Source organism: Chiloscyllium punctatum, chromosome 31 (assembly GCF_047496795.1).
Source record: "Chiloscyllium punctatum isolate Juve2018m chromosome 31, sChiPun1.3, whole genome shotgun sequence".
Lineage (NCBI taxonomy): Eukaryota > Metazoa > Chordata > Chondrichthyes > Orectolobiformes > Hemiscylliidae > Chiloscyllium > Chiloscyllium punctatum.
This window is the reverse complement of record NC_092769.1, coordinates 55,755,458-55,771,535: the sequence shown is the minus strand read 5'-3', so window position 1 is coordinate 55,771,535 and position 16,078 is coordinate 55,755,458. Positions and strand designations below refer to the sequence as shown.

The window sequence follows — 16,078 nt, the reverse complement described above, 5'->3', positions numbered from 1 at the left end:
GGGTTAGAGAGAGCGTTGGTAAGAGCGAAAGCGTGTGAGAGGGCATGAGAGAGAGGGCTGAGAGAGGTTGGTGATAGAGAGAGAGGGTTTGAGAAAGAGAGAGGGCGTGAGCGATTGAGGGCGTGAGAGAGTGAGTGGATGAGAGAGTGAGGGGATGAGAGAATGAGGGGGTTTGAGAGAGGGGGTGGTGAGAGAGAGAGGGAGTGAGAGAGAGGGAGTGTGGCAGAGAGGGGTGAGAGAGCGAGGGGTGAGAGAGGGGGTTGAGAGAGAGAAGGGGGTGAGAGAGACAGGGTTGAGAGAGAGGGAGGTGGGAGAGAGAGAGGGGTGAGAGAGTGAGAGGATGGAAGAGAGGGGGTGGGAGAGAGAGGGGGTGAGAGAGAAAGAGGAGGTGAGAGAGAGGGAGAGAGATGGTGGGAGAGAGGGAGGGGTGAGAGAGCGAGGGTGTGTGAGAGTGTGTGCGAGAGAGGGGGATGCGAAAGAGATTGGGGTGGGAGAGAGAGGGGTGACGGAGAGAGAGGGGAGTGAGAGAGAGATGTATATGTGAGAGAGAGAGGGGTTGAGAGAGAGTGGGGTGAGAGACTGAGGGGGTAGAAGAGTGAGGGGATGAGAGATTGAGGTGTGTTGAGAGAGGTGGTGGTGAGAGGGGGCGGTGAGAGAGAGATGGAGTGAGAGAGAGGGGTGAGAGAGAGGGGATGACAGATAAAGAGAGGTCTGAGAGAGACAGGGGTGAGAGAGAGAGAGGGGGTTGAGAGTGAGAGGGGTGGGGGTGAGAGAGAGGGGTGGGGGTGAGAGAGAGAGGGGTGAGAGAGTGAGGGGGTCGAAGAGAGGGGGTGTGGGAGAGAGGGGAGAGCGAGTGAGGGGAGAGCGAGTGAGAGGGGAGTGTGAGAGAGGGAAGAGCGAGAGAGGGGAGAGAGCAGGGGGAAGAGAGAGGGGTGAGACAGAGGGGTGAGGGAGTGGGGGTGAGAGAGAGGGGGTGGTGAGAGAGAGGGGGAGTGAGAGAGAGGGGGAGTGAGAGAGAGGGGGAGTGAGAGAGAGAGAGCGAGAGAGAGGGGTTTACAGAGAAAGAGAGGTGTGTGTGAGAGAGAAGGGTGAGAGTGAGAGTGTGAGAGAGTGTGGTGAGAGAGGGGTTGAGAGAGAAAGAGAGGGGTGAGAGAGAGAGAGGGGAAGAGACAGAGGATGTGAAGGAGAAGGGTGAGGGGGACGGGTTAGAGAGAGAGTGCGGGGTAAGAGAGAAAGGGAGAGGGGTGAGGGGGTGAGAGAGGGAGGAGGGTTGAGAGGGGGTGACAGAGAGAGGGGTTGCGAGAGGGCGTGGTGAGAGACACAGGGGTGAGAGAGAGGTGTGCGAGAGAGGGGGTGAGAGAGAGAGGGGGGTTGAGAGTGAGAGGGATGGGGGTGAGAAGGAGAGGGCTTGGGGGGTGAGAGAGAGGGGGATGAGAGAGTGAGAGGGTGGAAGAGAGGGGTGCGGGAGAGAGAGGGTGTGAGAGACAGAGCTGGGTGAGAGGGCGGTGAGAGGGAGAGGTGGGAGTGAGTGACAGAGAGGGCGTGGGAGACAGAGGGGTGAGAGAGAGGGGGGTTTAGAGAGAGGGACGAGAAGGAGAGAGAGGGGATAAGAAAAAGGCAGAGAGATGGTGGGAGAGAGGGAGGGGGTGAAAGACCGAGGGTTTGTGAGAGTGCGTGTACGAGAGAGGGGGATGTGAAAGAGATTGGGGTGGGAGAGAGAGGGGTGACAGAGAGAGAGGGGAGTGAGAGAGGGGGGTGAGAGAGAGATGGAAGTGTGAGAGAGAGAGGGGTTGAGAGAGTGAGTGGATGAGAGATTGAGGGGATGAGAGAGTGAGGGGGTTGGAGAGAGGGGATGGTGAGAGAGAGGGGGAGTGAGAGAGAGGGGTAAGAGAGAGAGGTGTGTTGAGAGAGAGAGGGGGTGGAGGGTGAGAGAGAGAAAGGTGAGTGAGAGAGGGTTGAGAGAGGGGGGTGGGAGAGAGAGGGGGCGAGAGAGAGGGGTGAGAGAGTGAGAGGGTGGAGGAGAGGGGTTTGGGAAAGAGTGGGGGGTGAAAGAGAGAGAGAGCTGGGTGAGAGGGCGGTGAGAGGGATAGGTGGGAGTGAGTGACAGAGAAGGGGTGGGAGAGAGAGGGGTGAGAGTGAGCGGGGGTGAGAGAGAGGGAGTGAGAAGGAGAGAAAGGGGATGAGAAAGAGGCAGAGTGATGATGGGAGAGAGGGAGGGGGTGAGAGTGCGAGGGTCTGTGAAAGTGTGTGAGAGAGGGGGGGTTGTGAAAGAGATTGGGGTGGGTGAGAGAGGGGTGACAGAGAGACAGGGGGTGAGAGTAGTGAATGTGAGAGAGACGAGGGGTTGAGAGAGAGGGGGTGAGAGTCTGAGGGGGGTGAGAGAGTGAGGGGGGTTGAGAGAGGGGGTGGTGAGAGAGATGTGGAGTGAGAGAGAGGGGGGTGAGAGAGAGGGGGGTAAGAGAGCGAGGGGTTGAGAGAGAGGGGGTTGAGAGAGAAAGAGAGGGGTGAGAGAGAGAGGGGAAGAGAGATAAAGGGAGGGGTGAGAGAGAGAGAGAGGGGAAGAGGGAGAAATAGAGGGGTGAGAGAGAGAGGAGGAGAGAGAGGGGTCAGTGAGGGGGTGACAGAGTGAGGGGATGAGAGAGTGAGGGGGTGTTGAGCGAGGGGTTGGTGAGGGGGGACTAGAGAGAGAGGGGGTGAGAGAGAGAGAGGGGTGAGAGATCGGGTTTGAGATAGAGAGGGGTTGAGAGAGAGAAGGGGGTGAGAGAATGAAGGGGGGTGAGAGAGAGTTAGTAGGGTGTGAGAGAGAGGGTGTAATAGAAAGGTGGAGAGAGAGCGGAATGAGAGAGGGGGTGAGAGAGGGGGGCTGAGAGAGACGGGGGTGCAAGAGAGGGTGGGTGAGAGTGGGAGGGGATGAGAGAGCGATGGGCTGTGAGAGAGAGGGGGTGAGATAGGGAGAGTGTGAGAGAGGAGGGATGAGAGTGGGGACAATGAGGGACGGGATGAGAGAGGGAGGGTGAGAGAGAGGGGGTGAGAGAGCGGAGTGAGTGTGGGGGGAGAGGGGTGAGAGAGGGGGAGAGGGAGAGAGAGGAGGGAGAGAGGGAGGGTGTGAGAGTGGGAGGGTGTGAGAGAGGGACGGGGTGAGAGAGGGGTGTGTGTGAGAGAGAGAGGTGAGAGAGAGGATGAGAGAGAGAAGTGAGAGAGGGGGAGAGAGAGGGGGAGAGAAGATAAGAGAGTTAGAGTGGTGAGAGAAAGATATGGGTGACAGAGAGAGGGGTTTGAGAGAGAGAGGGGGTGTGAGAGAGGGGTGAGTTGGGTGAGGGGGTGTGTGGGGATGGGGGTGGGAGAGGGGGTGGGAGGGGGGTGAGGGAGGTGGGGGGGAGATAGAGGGGGTGTGGGGGTTAGGAGAGAGAGAGGTGTGTGAGAGAGAGCTGGGTGAGAGGGGGTGTGGGGGGCTGAGAGAGAGAAAGGTGGGTGAGAGAGACAGAGTGAAGGTGAGAGAGAGGTTGGTGAGAGATGGGGAATGAGAGAGAGTGGAGGGTGAGAGAGAGGGGGGGTTGAGAGAGAGAGCGACGGGAGTGAGAGAGAGAGGGTGGGAGAGAAGGGAAGAGAGAGAGAGAGGGTGAGAGTGAGAGGGGTGAGAGAGCAGTTGAGAGAGGGGGGTTGAGGGGGGGAGAGAGAGAGGTTGAGATAGAGAGGGGGTGAGAGAGGTGTTGAGAGAGAGAGGTTGAGAGAGACACTGGGGAAAGAGGGGGTGAGAGAGAGAGAGGGTTAGAGAGAGACGGGAGAGAGAGGGGTTGAGAAAGATGGGATGCAAGAGAAAGGAGGTGAGGGGGAGGACTGAGAGAGAGAGATGGAGAGAGAGAGTGACAGAGAGAGATAGAGCAAGAGTGAGAGTGACAGACAGAGAGAGCATGAGCGACAGAGAGAGAGAGCACGAGCGAGAGAGAGCGAACGAGAGAGACCGTGAGATAAGAGAGCGGGAGGCAAGAGAGAGGGAGAGAGGCAGGGAGAGAGAGAGAGCGTGAGAAGAGGGTGAGAGAGTGAGAGAGAGAGACCGCAAGAGGAAGAGAGCGAGCGGAAGAGTGAGACAGAGAGAGAGAATGTGAGAGAGAGAGAGGGGGTGAGAGAGGGGTGCGAGACAGAGGGGCGAGAGAGGAGGGGAGAGAGGACGAGAGAGAGGGGGCGAGGGAGGGGGAGGGAGGGGGAGAGGGAGAGGGGGTGGGATTGGGGGCAGAGAGAGGGCACAGAGAGGGGGTAGACAGATGGCGGAGAGAGGGGGAGAGATGGAGGAGAGGGGGAGAGAGGGGGTGAGAGAGCGGGGGAGAGGGGGGGATAGAGGGGGCAAAGAGGGGGATGAGGGGGGTGAGAGAGAGAGGGTGAGAGAGAGGAGTTGAGAGAGAGGGGGTAAGAGAGAAAGGGGTGAGGGAGAGAGGGGTGAGAAAGGGAGAGAGGTCTGAGAAAAGGAGAGAGGGGGAAGAGAGAGAGAGAGAGAGAAGGTCAGAGAAAGAGTGAATGTGAGGGGGTGAGAGAGAGGAGGTGGGAGAGAGAGGGGGTGAGAGAGAGGGATTGAGAGAAAGGAGGAGAGATAGAGAAAGGGTGAGAGAGAAAGGGGGACAGCGAGATAAAGAGGGATGAGAAAGATGGGACGCGAGGGAGAGAGAGTTAAAGAGGTGAGAGGGAGGGTGAGATAGACAGTGAATGATGGGTTGAGAGAGAGAGAGACAGAGAGAGAGCGAGTGAACAGATGAGACAGTTAGAGGGGTGTGAGGGAGATGGGATGAGAGAGTGGGCGCTAGAGAGAGACAGAGCGAGAGCAAGGAGGAGGGAGGAAGAAAGGGGTCAAAAGAGATAGAGAAATGGGGTGAACGAGAGAAAGAGGGTGCGAGAGAGGGGGTATACAGAGAGAAAGAGAGCGGGAGTGTGAGACAGAGCGCGAGAGGGAAGGGGAATGAGAGAGAGAAAAAGGGAACGAGAGACAGGAGGGGATGAGAGACAGGGCGGGGGAAAGAGAGGGTGTAAAGGGGAGAGAGGGTGAGGGATGACAGAGGGAGGGGTGAGAGTGAGAGAGCAGGGTGGAGAGAGAGGGGGTGAGAGAGAGTGAGGGAGAGAGAGAGAGATAACAAGGTGAGAGAGAAAGGGGGTGTGAAAGAGAGAGGCAGTGAGAGAGAAGGGGGTGAGAGAGATAGGGGGTGCAAGAGAGCAGGAGGGGCTGTGAGAGAGGGGTGAGAAAGGGAGAGTGTGAGATAGGAGGGATGAGAGTGGGAGGAGGAAAGAGAGACGGGATGAGAGAGGGAGGGTGAGAGAGAGGGGTGTGAGAGAGAGAGGGGTGAGAGAGAAGGGTGAGAGAGGGAGTCTTTAGAAAGGGTCACAGCATTTGGGTTTTAATTCCACCCTAAGAGAGTCCTACCTCTCAGATCCTGGGGATTGACAAACTTTAACCCCAGGCTTCAAACCTGTTTTAAAAATGACAGGGCCACAATCTGACAGGAGCGAGTTACCCAGAGGCCCCTAAAACACAGGGTCCCTCAGAGGAGATTAAACCTTGGGGTAAATAAACACACAACTCACGTGGGCCCCCACGGGGTGCAGCCTGTCGACCAGGCCTCAGGCCTCAGGCCCGTGCTCCCCCTCTGGAGGTTGTTCTTTCCTGGCTTCGAACATTTTGGATCTTCACGTTGCAGCTTTCCAAACAAATGTTCTTCAGGATAAAAGAGGGAAAAGATTAGTTGAAAGGGAGAGCAAGAGCATTTTGGAGGCAAGTTACACAGCAAGATCCCAAGTTTAAAAGCACCTCTGCCCAGCTCCAATGTATTAATATATGTAACACAGTCAGCAGTTAGGAGGGAACATGGTGTGGGAGCAGATCTTCGCAGGGATTGGAGGGGGATAGTGAGGGAAAGGCATCAGATTCTTACACTCTGCAGTGACCTGGGATCAAATGCCTTTTACTGAAAACAGTTCCCAACTTGTATGTGCCTGTAGCTCCCTCCAGTCTGAAACCCTCATTACCGTATATCCTGTCTCCTCTCTCTGAGCCAATGGTGTATTCATTCTGTTACTGACCCTTCAGTCCCACTGAGATCATTTTTTCTCACCTTCTCTCATCCACGTGAAGGAATTGGACCCTGACAATTCCATTTACACTGTCTCCAATCAATCTTCATAGGATCCATATCACAGAGGTTAGACAGTGTTCCCAGCAAACACTCCCAGGGCAGAGGGAGCACAGGGTTCCAGACAACGTAAAGCTCCCATGAAACTGTCTCCATTTAAATCCCCAGGGCAGGTAGAGAATGGAGTCAGATACAGAGTAAATCTCCCTCTACACTGCAGCTTTTCAAATTCCCAGGCCATTTTGAGCTTGGCGTTAGGTACTGATTAAATCTCCCACTTCCCCCATCCTGTTCACATCAAACTCAATCAGGAGAGCTCCATCACTGGGTTAGATACAGAGGATGTGTCTGTTTGGATTTCAGCCCCAATCCAGTTGGTGATAATCACGGTCTTGTTAAGTGTGTTTGGGAATGAGGAGGGAGCTGCGAGCAGGGTGATGGTGGGATAGTGGGGAGAATAGCTGCCTTCCAAGCAGTTGACCCGGGTCCGATTCCCAGCCATCGCAGTGTTGTGGTTTGTAAACAGCCTTTTAAAGGTAATGCACTGGGATAAATCGAGGAAATAAATCTTTCATTCTGTGGTAAAACGGATCCGTCAGAGTGCTCCTTGCTTTTCCTGGCGATGGTTCCTGTGAATTGAAGTGTGGAACCGGGCAGCATTGCTCTGCATCTCGGAAGCTTTCCCCTCTGCTGCTTCCCATTTCTTATTGAAATATTGGTTGCTGCACAAGGATGGGTTTGTTTTGTTCGAAAAGTGAGAGACTGCTCCCGTCAGGAACCTGAAATAATTACAGAAGCCGCTGGAAAAACTGAACAGTTCCAACAGCTTCTGTAGTGGTGGGGAGGGAGGATTAATGTGTCAAATCTCCACAAGGATAAAATAAACTCCAGCCTCAAAACAATCAGAAATCCTGACTCTGCAAACATTCTTGTAAATCTTTTCTGAATCTTTACAAGTTTCACACCATTCTCCCGATAGCAGAAAGACCAGAATTGTGTTGTTTATGGAATGTTACGATATCCGAACAGTTGCTGTTTATAGTTAAATAATGTTCATTTAATTCAGGTTTCCAATCGAGTTCGGTTTGTCCAATCTTTCTTCCTTATGTTTGTGTTACGGCAGAGGAGTTTGGTCTGGTTCATAACATCCTCAATGTCATCAATTCATGTCCGTCCAGCCCTGAGCAATGATGTTTACAGATTAATGGAGGATACACAGACACATTAATCGGTATTATCTTGGACAGAAGTCATTTGGGAATGATATTCCTCAGACCATCAACTCTCAGCTCGGTCAAGGATAAAGGCCAGGAATCCGGCACAATTGGGAAACAGCCCATTTCCCGGGAGACTGAGAGGTCACTAACAGAGTGGGAGCTGGAGAGTCAGGAACAGAACAGCAGGGACAGTCCGCTCTGTTCACTGACCCTTCACCCCTCAGTGAATCCAGTGCCAGGAATGACTGCTATTAGTCAGACTGACAGAATGTGATCAGATACACACACTGTCCTTCCACATCATCAATATCGCCCAGCTCCCACCCTGTCTCAGCTCATCTGCCCCTCTGCCATCTTCAATATTTTAATCGGGGCAGCATTAGTTGCCGTGCTTTGAGCTGAGCTGTCTTATCTTCTGTACTGTCTCTCTAAATGGCTCCAATTCCCCCCGATCCCTCTCCGGTTTAAGATGCTCCTTGACATCCGCCCCAATGAATGAGGTAGACCGTCACCTGACCCCCCCAGTGAAGAGCAGACTGACCCCACTCTGTCAATGTAACACACCCGGTGAAGAGCAGACTGACCCCACTCTGTCAATGTAACACACGCAGGGAAGTGCAGACTGACCCCACTCTGTCAATGTAACACACCCAGGGAAGAGCAGACTGACCCCATTCTGTCAATGTAACACACCCCGGGAAGTGCAGACTAACCCCACTCTGTCAATGTAACACACCAAGGGAAGAGCAGAATGACCCCACTCTGTCAATGTAACGCACCCAGGGAAGTGCACACTGACCCCACTCTGTCAATGTAACACACCCAGGGAAGAGCAGACTGACCTCACTCCTTCAATGTAACACACCCAGGGAAGTGCAGACTGACCCCATTCTGTCAATGTAATACACCCTGGGAAGAGCAGACTGAACCAAATCTGTCAATGTAACACACCCTGGGAAGAGCAGACTGACCCCCACTCTGTCAATGTAACACACCCAGGGAAGAGCAGACTGACCCCACTCTGTCAATGTAACACACCTAGGGAAGAGCAGACTGACCCCACTCGGTCAATGTAATACACCCTGGGAAGAGCAGACTGAACCAAATCTGTCAATGTAACACTCCCTGGGAAGAGCAGACTGACCCCCACTCTGTCAATGTAACACACCCAGGCAAGTGCAGACTGACACCACTCTGTCAATGTAACACACCCTGGGAAGAGCAGACTGACCCCACTCTGTCAATGTAAACCACCCAGGGAAGAGCAGATTGACCCCACTCAGTCAATGTAACACACCCAGGGAAGAGCAGACTGACCCCATACTGTCAATGTAACGCACCCAGGGAAGAGCAGACTGACCCCACTCTGTCAATGTAACACACTCAGGGAAGAGCAGATGACCCAATTCTGTCAATGTAATCCACCCATGGAAGAGCAGACTGACCCCACTCTGTCAATGTAACACACCCAGGGAAGAGCAGATGACCCAACTCTGTCAATGTAATCCACCCAGGGAAGAGCAGACTGACCCCACTCTGTCAATGTAACACACCCAGGGAAGAGCAGATGACCCCACTCTGTCAATGTAACACACCCAGGGAAGAGCAGATGACCCAACTCTGTCAATGTAACACACCCTGGGAGAGCAGACTGACCCCACTCTGTGAATGTAACACACCCAGGGAAGAGCAGACTGACCCCACTCTGTCAATGTAACCCACCCAGTGAAGAGCAGACTGACCTCCCTCTGTCAATGTAACACACCCAGGGAAGTGCACACTGACCCCACTCTGTTAATGTAACACATCCAGGGAATAGCAGACTGACCCCACTCGGTCAATGTAACCCACCCAGGGAACAACAGACTGACCCCACTCTGTCAATGTAACACACCCACGGAAGAGTAGACTGACCCAACTCTGTCAGTGTAACACACCCAGTGAAGAGCAGACTGACCCCATACTGTCAATGTAACACACCCAGGGAAGAGCAGACTGACCCCACTCTGTCAATGTAACACACCCAGGGAAGAGCAGACTGACCCCACTCTGTCAATGTAACACACCCAGGGAAGATCAGACTGACACCAACCTGTGAATGTAACCCACCCAGGGAAGAGCAGACTGACCCCACTCTGTCAATGTAACACACCCACGCAAGAGCAGACCTACCCCATACTGTCAATGTGACACACCCAGGGAAGAGCAGACTGACCTCACTCTGTCCATGTAACACGCCCAGGGAAGAGCAGACTGACCCCTCTCTGTCAATGTAACACACCCAGGGAAGAGCAGACTGACCCCACTCTGTCAATGTAACCCACCCAGAGAAGAGCAGACTGACCTCACTCTGCAAAATTACTCACACAGTCAACTGCAGACTTACCCGTCTCTGTCAATGTAACCCACCCAGGGAAGAGCAGACTGACCCCACTCTGTTATTGTAACACACCCAGGGAAGTGCTCACTGACCACACTCTGTCAATGTAACACACCCAGGTAATAGCAGACTGACCCGATTCTGTCAATGTAACCCACCCAGGGAAGAGCAGACTGACCCCACTCTGTCAATGTAACACACCCAGGGAAGAAGAGACTGACCCCACTCTGTCAATCTAACACACCCAGGGAAGAGCAGACTGACCCCACTCTGTCAATGTAACTCACCCACAGAAGAGCAGACTGACCCCACTCTGTCAATGTATCACACACAGGGAAGAGCAGACTGACCCCTCTCTGTAAATGTACCATCGCAGCGAAGAGCAGACTGTCCCCACTCTCTCAATGTAACCCACCCAGGGAAGAATAGACTGACACCACTCTGTCAATGTAACACACCCACGGAAGAGTAGACTGACCCAACTCTGTCAATGTAACACACCCAGGGAAGAGCAGGCTGACCCCATACTGTCAATGTAACCCACCCAGGGAAGATCAGACTGACACCAACCTGTCAATGTAACACACCCAGGAAAGAGCAGACTGACCCCACTCTGTAAATGTAACACACCCAGGGAAGATCAGACTGACACCAACCTGTCAATGTAACACACCCAGGGAAGAGCAGACTGACCCGACTCAGTCAATATAACACGCCCAGCGAAGAGCAGACTGACCTCACTCTGTCAATGTAACCCACCCAGAGAAGAGCAGACTGACCTCAATCTGCAAAATTACTCACACAGTCAACTGCAGACTTACCCCTCTCTGTCAATGTAACCCACCCAGGGAAGAGCAGACTGACTCCACTCTGTCAATGTGACACGCGCTGGGAAGAGCACACTGACCCCACTCTGTTATTGTAACACACCCAGGGAAGTGCACACTGACCACACTCTGTCAATGTAACACACCCAGGGAATAGCAGACTGACCCCATTCTGCCAATGTAACCCACCCAGGGAAGAGCAGACTGACCCCACTCTGTCAATGTAACACACCCAGGGAAGAAGAGACTGACCCCACTCTGTCAATCTAACACACCCAGGGTAGAGCAGACTGACCCCACTCTGTCAATGTAACACACCCTGGGAAGAGCAGACTGACCTCACTCTGTCCATGTAACCCACCCAGGCAAGTGCAGACTGACCCCACTCTGTCAATGTAACACAGCCAGGGAAGAGCAGACTGACCCCACTCTGTCGATGTAACACAGCCAGGAAATAGCAGACGGAATCCACTCTGTCAATGTAACCCACCCAGGCAAGTGCAGACTGACCTCACTCTGTCAATATAACACAGCCAGGGAAGAGCAGACTGACCCCACTCTGCAAAATTACTCACAGAGTCAAGCGCAGACTGACCCTCCTCTGACAATGTAACACACCCAGGGAAGAGCAGACTGACCCCACTCTGTCAATATAACCCACCCAGGGAAGAGCAGACGGACACCACTCTGTCAATGAAACACACTCACGTAAGAGGAGACAGACGCCTTCTCTGTCAATGTAACACAACATGGGAAGACCAGATTGACCCCACTCTGTCAATGCAAAACACCCAGGGAAGATCAGACTGACACCACTCTGTCAATGTAACACACCCAGGGAAGAGGAGACAGACCCCTTCTCTGTCAATGTAACACAACAAGGGAAGAACAGATTGAAGCCCACTCTGTCAATGCAACACACCCAGGGAAGAGCAGACTGACCCCACTCTGTCAATGTAACACACCCAGGGAAGAGCAGACTGACCCCACTCTGTCAAAGTAACACACCCAGGGAAGAGCAGACTGACCCCACTCTGTCAAAGTAACACACCCAGGGAAGAGCAGACTGACCCCACTCTGTCAATGTAACACACCCAGGGAAGAGCAGACTGACCCCACTCTGTCAATATAACTCACCCAGGGAAGAGCAGACTGACCCCACTCAGTCAATGTAACCCACCCGGGGAAGAGCAGACTGACCACACTCTGTAAATGTAACCCACCCTGGGAAGAGCACACTGACCCCACTCTGTCAATGTAACTCACACAGGGAAGAGCAGACTGACCCCACTCTGTGAATATAACACACGCAGGGAAGAGCAGACTGATCCAACTCTGTCAATGTAACACACCCAGGGAAGAGCAGACAACCCCAATCTGTCAATGTAACACACGCAGGGAAGAGCAGACTGACCCCACTCTGTAAACGTAACACACCCAGGGTAGAGCAGACTGACCCATCTCTGTCAATGTAACACACCCAGGGAAGAGCAGAGTGACCCCACTCTGTCAATGTAACTCACACAGGGAGGAGCAGACTGACACCACTCTGTCAATGTAACATATCCAGGGAATAGCAGACTGACCCCACTCTGTCAATGTAACACACCCAGGGAAGGGCACACTGACCTCACTCTGTCAATGTAACACACCCAGGGAAGAGCAGACTGACCCCACTCTGTAAATGTAACACACCCAGGGAAGTGCAGACTGACCCCACTCTGTCAATGTAACACACCCAGGGAAGAGCAGACTGACCCCACTCTGTAAATGTAACACACCCAGGGAAGTGCAGACTGACCCCACTCTGTCAATGTAACTCGCACAGTCAAGCGCAGACTGTCTCCAATCTGTGAATGTAACTCACCCAGGGAAGAGCAGACTGACCCCACTCTGTCAATATAACACACCAGGGAAGAGCAGATTGTCCCCACTCTGTCAATGGATCCCACGCAGGGAAGATCAGACTGACCCCACTCTGTCAATGTAACACACCCAGGGAAGATCAGACTGACCCCACTCTGTCAATGTAACACACCCAGAGAAGAGCAGACTGACCCCACTCTGTCAATGTAACTCACACAGCGAAGAGCAGACTGACCCCACTCTGTCAATGTAACTCACACACACTCTGGGATCCCCTCTCTCTCACGCACTCTAGGATTCCCTCAATCACAGACACACACTCTGGGAAGATCTGGGATTCCCTCTCTCACTCACACTCTGGGATTCCCTCTCTCACACACTCTCTGGGAATCCCTCTCTCACACACTCTCTGGGATTCCCTCTCTCACAAACACTCTGGGAAACTTACAAACACACTCTGGGATTCCCTCCCTCAAACACATTCTGGGATTCTCTCACACTCACTCTGGGTTTCCCTCTCTCACAAACACTCTGGGAATCTCACACACAAACACACTCCTGGATTCTGTGGGATGCCCTTTCTCCCACACACCCTGGGACTACCTCTCACACAAACACTCTGGGATGCCCTCTCTCACGCACTCTCCGGGATGCCCTCTCTCACATACTCTCTGGCATTCCCTCTCTCTCACACACTCTGGGATTCCCTCACTCAAACGCACTCTGGGATTCCCTCTCTCACACACACTCTGGGATTCCCTCACTCAAACGCACTCTGGGATTCCCTCTCTCACACACTCTCTGGGATTCCCTCTCACAAACACACTCTGGGATTCTCTCACACACACACATTCTGGGATTCTCTCACACTCACTCTGGGTTTCCCTCTCTCACACACACTCTGGGAATTTCTCACACACAAACACACTCCTGGATTCTGTGGGATGCCCTCTCTACCACACACCCTGGGACTACCTCTCTCACACACTCTCTGGGATTCCTTCTATCCCACACACTCGGGGATTCCCTCCCTCACACACACTCTGGGGCTCTCTGGCTTTCCCTCCCTCACACACACTCTGGGGGTCTCTGGGATTCCCTCTCACACACACACTCTGGGCCTCTCTGGGATTCCCTCTCACACACACACTCTGGGGCTCTCTGGGATTCCCTCTCACACACACACTCTGGGCCTCTCTGGGATTCCCTCTCACACACACACTCTGGGGCTCTCTGGGATTCGTTCCCACACACACACTCGGGATTCCCTCTCTCACACACTCTCTGGGGTGCCCTCCCTCACACACACTCTGGGGTGCCCTCCCTCACACACACTCTGGGGTGCCCTCCCTCACACACACTCTGGGGCTCTCTGGGATTCCCTCCCTCACACACACTCTGGGGCTCTCTGGGATTCCCTCTCACACACACACTCTGGGATTCCCTCCCTCCTACACACTCGGGGATTCCCTCTCTCACACACACCCTTGGACTCCCTCTCTCACACACACTCTGGGATTCCCTCACACACACTCTGGGACTGTCTGGGATTCCCTCTCTCACGCACACTCTGGGATTCCCTGCACACACACTCTGGGACTGTCTGGGATTCCCTCTCTCACACACACTCTGGGATTGGCTCTCTCACACACACTCTGGGTCTCTCACAAACACTCTGGGACACTCACAGACACACTCTGGGACACTGATTCTCTTACACACACTGGAATTCTCTCGCACACTCTGGCACACTCAGGGAATCTCTCTTACATTTGGGATTCCCTTACAAACCATAGGTTTCTGGGACTCTCTCACTTAATTTGGGACTCTCTCTTACTCACTGTGGGATTTCCTTACATGCTCTGCAATTCTCTCTCACACTCTAGGACTCTCTCACACACTCTAGGACACACTGAGATTCCCTTACACAATCTGGGATTGCCTCTCTCACACACACTCTGGGATTCCCTCTCTCACACACACTCTGGGATTCTCTCACACACACTCTGGGATTCTCTCCCCCACACACAATCTCGGATTCTCTCTTACAAACACACTGGGAAACTCACACACACACTCTGGGATTCTAACTTTCTCTCTCACTTTGGGATTCCCACTCTCACACACACTCAGGAACTCTGAGATTCCCTTCAGCTCACAAACTCTCTGGGATGCCCTCTCTCAAACACATTCTGGGATTCTCTCTCTCACACACACTCTGGGATACTCTCTCTCACCATCACTCTGGGATTCTCTCTCTCACCATCACTCTGGGACTCTCTGGGATCCGCTCTCTCTCTCACACTCTGGGACTCTCTCACACACAATCTGGGACACTCACAGACACACTCTGGGACACTGTGATTCTCTTACACACACAGGAATTCTCTCGTATACTCTGGCATACTCAGGGAATCTCTCTTATATTTGGGATTCCCTTGCACACCATAGGCTTCTGGGACTCTCTCACTTACTCTGGGACTCTCTCTTACTCACTGTGGGATTTCCTTACACGCTCTGAGGTTCTCTTACACACTCTGGGCTTCCCGCTCTCACACACACTGGGATTTCCACTCTGACACACACTCTGGGATTCCCTCACTCACACACATTCTGGGATGCCCTCTCACACACACACTCTGGGATGCCCTCTCTCACAAACACACTGGGAAACTCACACACACACTCTGGGATTCTAACTTTCTCTCACACTTTGGGATTCACACTCTCACACACACTCAGGGACTCTCTGAGATTCGCTTCAGCTCACACACACTCTGGGATCCCCTCTCTCAAACACACTCTGGGGAACCCACACACACACACTCTGGGATTCTCTCATACACACACACACACACACACACACACTGGAATTCCCTCTCTCACATTCTGGGACTGTCTGGGATTCCCTTACACAATCTGGGACGCAAGGACCCTCGCCCAAACACCATGGGTTTCTCTCACACACTCTGGGAATTCCCTCAAACACTCTGGGATTTCCACTCTTACCCACACTCTGGGACTCTCTGGGATTCCCTCTCTCTCACACACTCTGGCATTTGCCCTCTCTCACACGCTCTGGGATTCACTATCACACACGCACTCTGGGATTCCCTCTGAAACTCTGGGACTCTCTGGGATTCTCTCTCGCTCACACACTCTGGGATTCCCCCTCTCTCACACACACTCTGGGACTCTCTGGGATTCCCTCTCTCTCCCACACTCTGGAATAATCTCACGCACATTCGGGGATTCCCTCTCTCACGCACGCTGGGGGATTCCCTCTCTCAAACACACTCGGGGATTCCCTCTCTCACACACACTCTGGGATTCCCTCTCTCACACACACTCTGGGATTCCCTCTCTCACACACACTCTGGGATTTGCTATCTCACACACACTCTGGGATTCCCTCTCTCGCACACACTCGGGGATTCCCTCTCTGACACACTGGGACTCTCTGGGATTACCTCTCTCTCTCACCCTCTGGGACTCTCTCACACGCAATCTGGGACACTCACAGACACACTCTGGGACACTGTGATTCTCTTACACACACTGGAATTCTCTCGCATACTCTGGCACACTCAGGGAATCTCTCTTACATTTGGGATTCCCTTACACACCATAGGCTTCTGGGACTCTCTCACTTACTCTGGAACTCTCTCTTACTCA

At 53.3% G+C, this 16,078-nt stretch overlaps 1 long non-coding RNA gene across 1 annotated transcript in view; it reads right to left on the bottom strand.

The window, feature by feature from the left end:
• Nucleotides 1–5,574: 5,574 nt before the first annotated feature.
• LOC140456833 (uncharacterized) overlaps nt 5,575–16,078 on the bottom strand; it is a 45,139-nt gene continuing 34,635 nt past the window's right edge. The window contains exon 4 of the long non-coding RNA XR_011953171.1: nt 5,575–5,698. This is a non-coding gene — a long non-coding RNA (uncharacterized lncRNA). The remainder of the gene's footprint in view (nt 5,699–16,078) is intronic.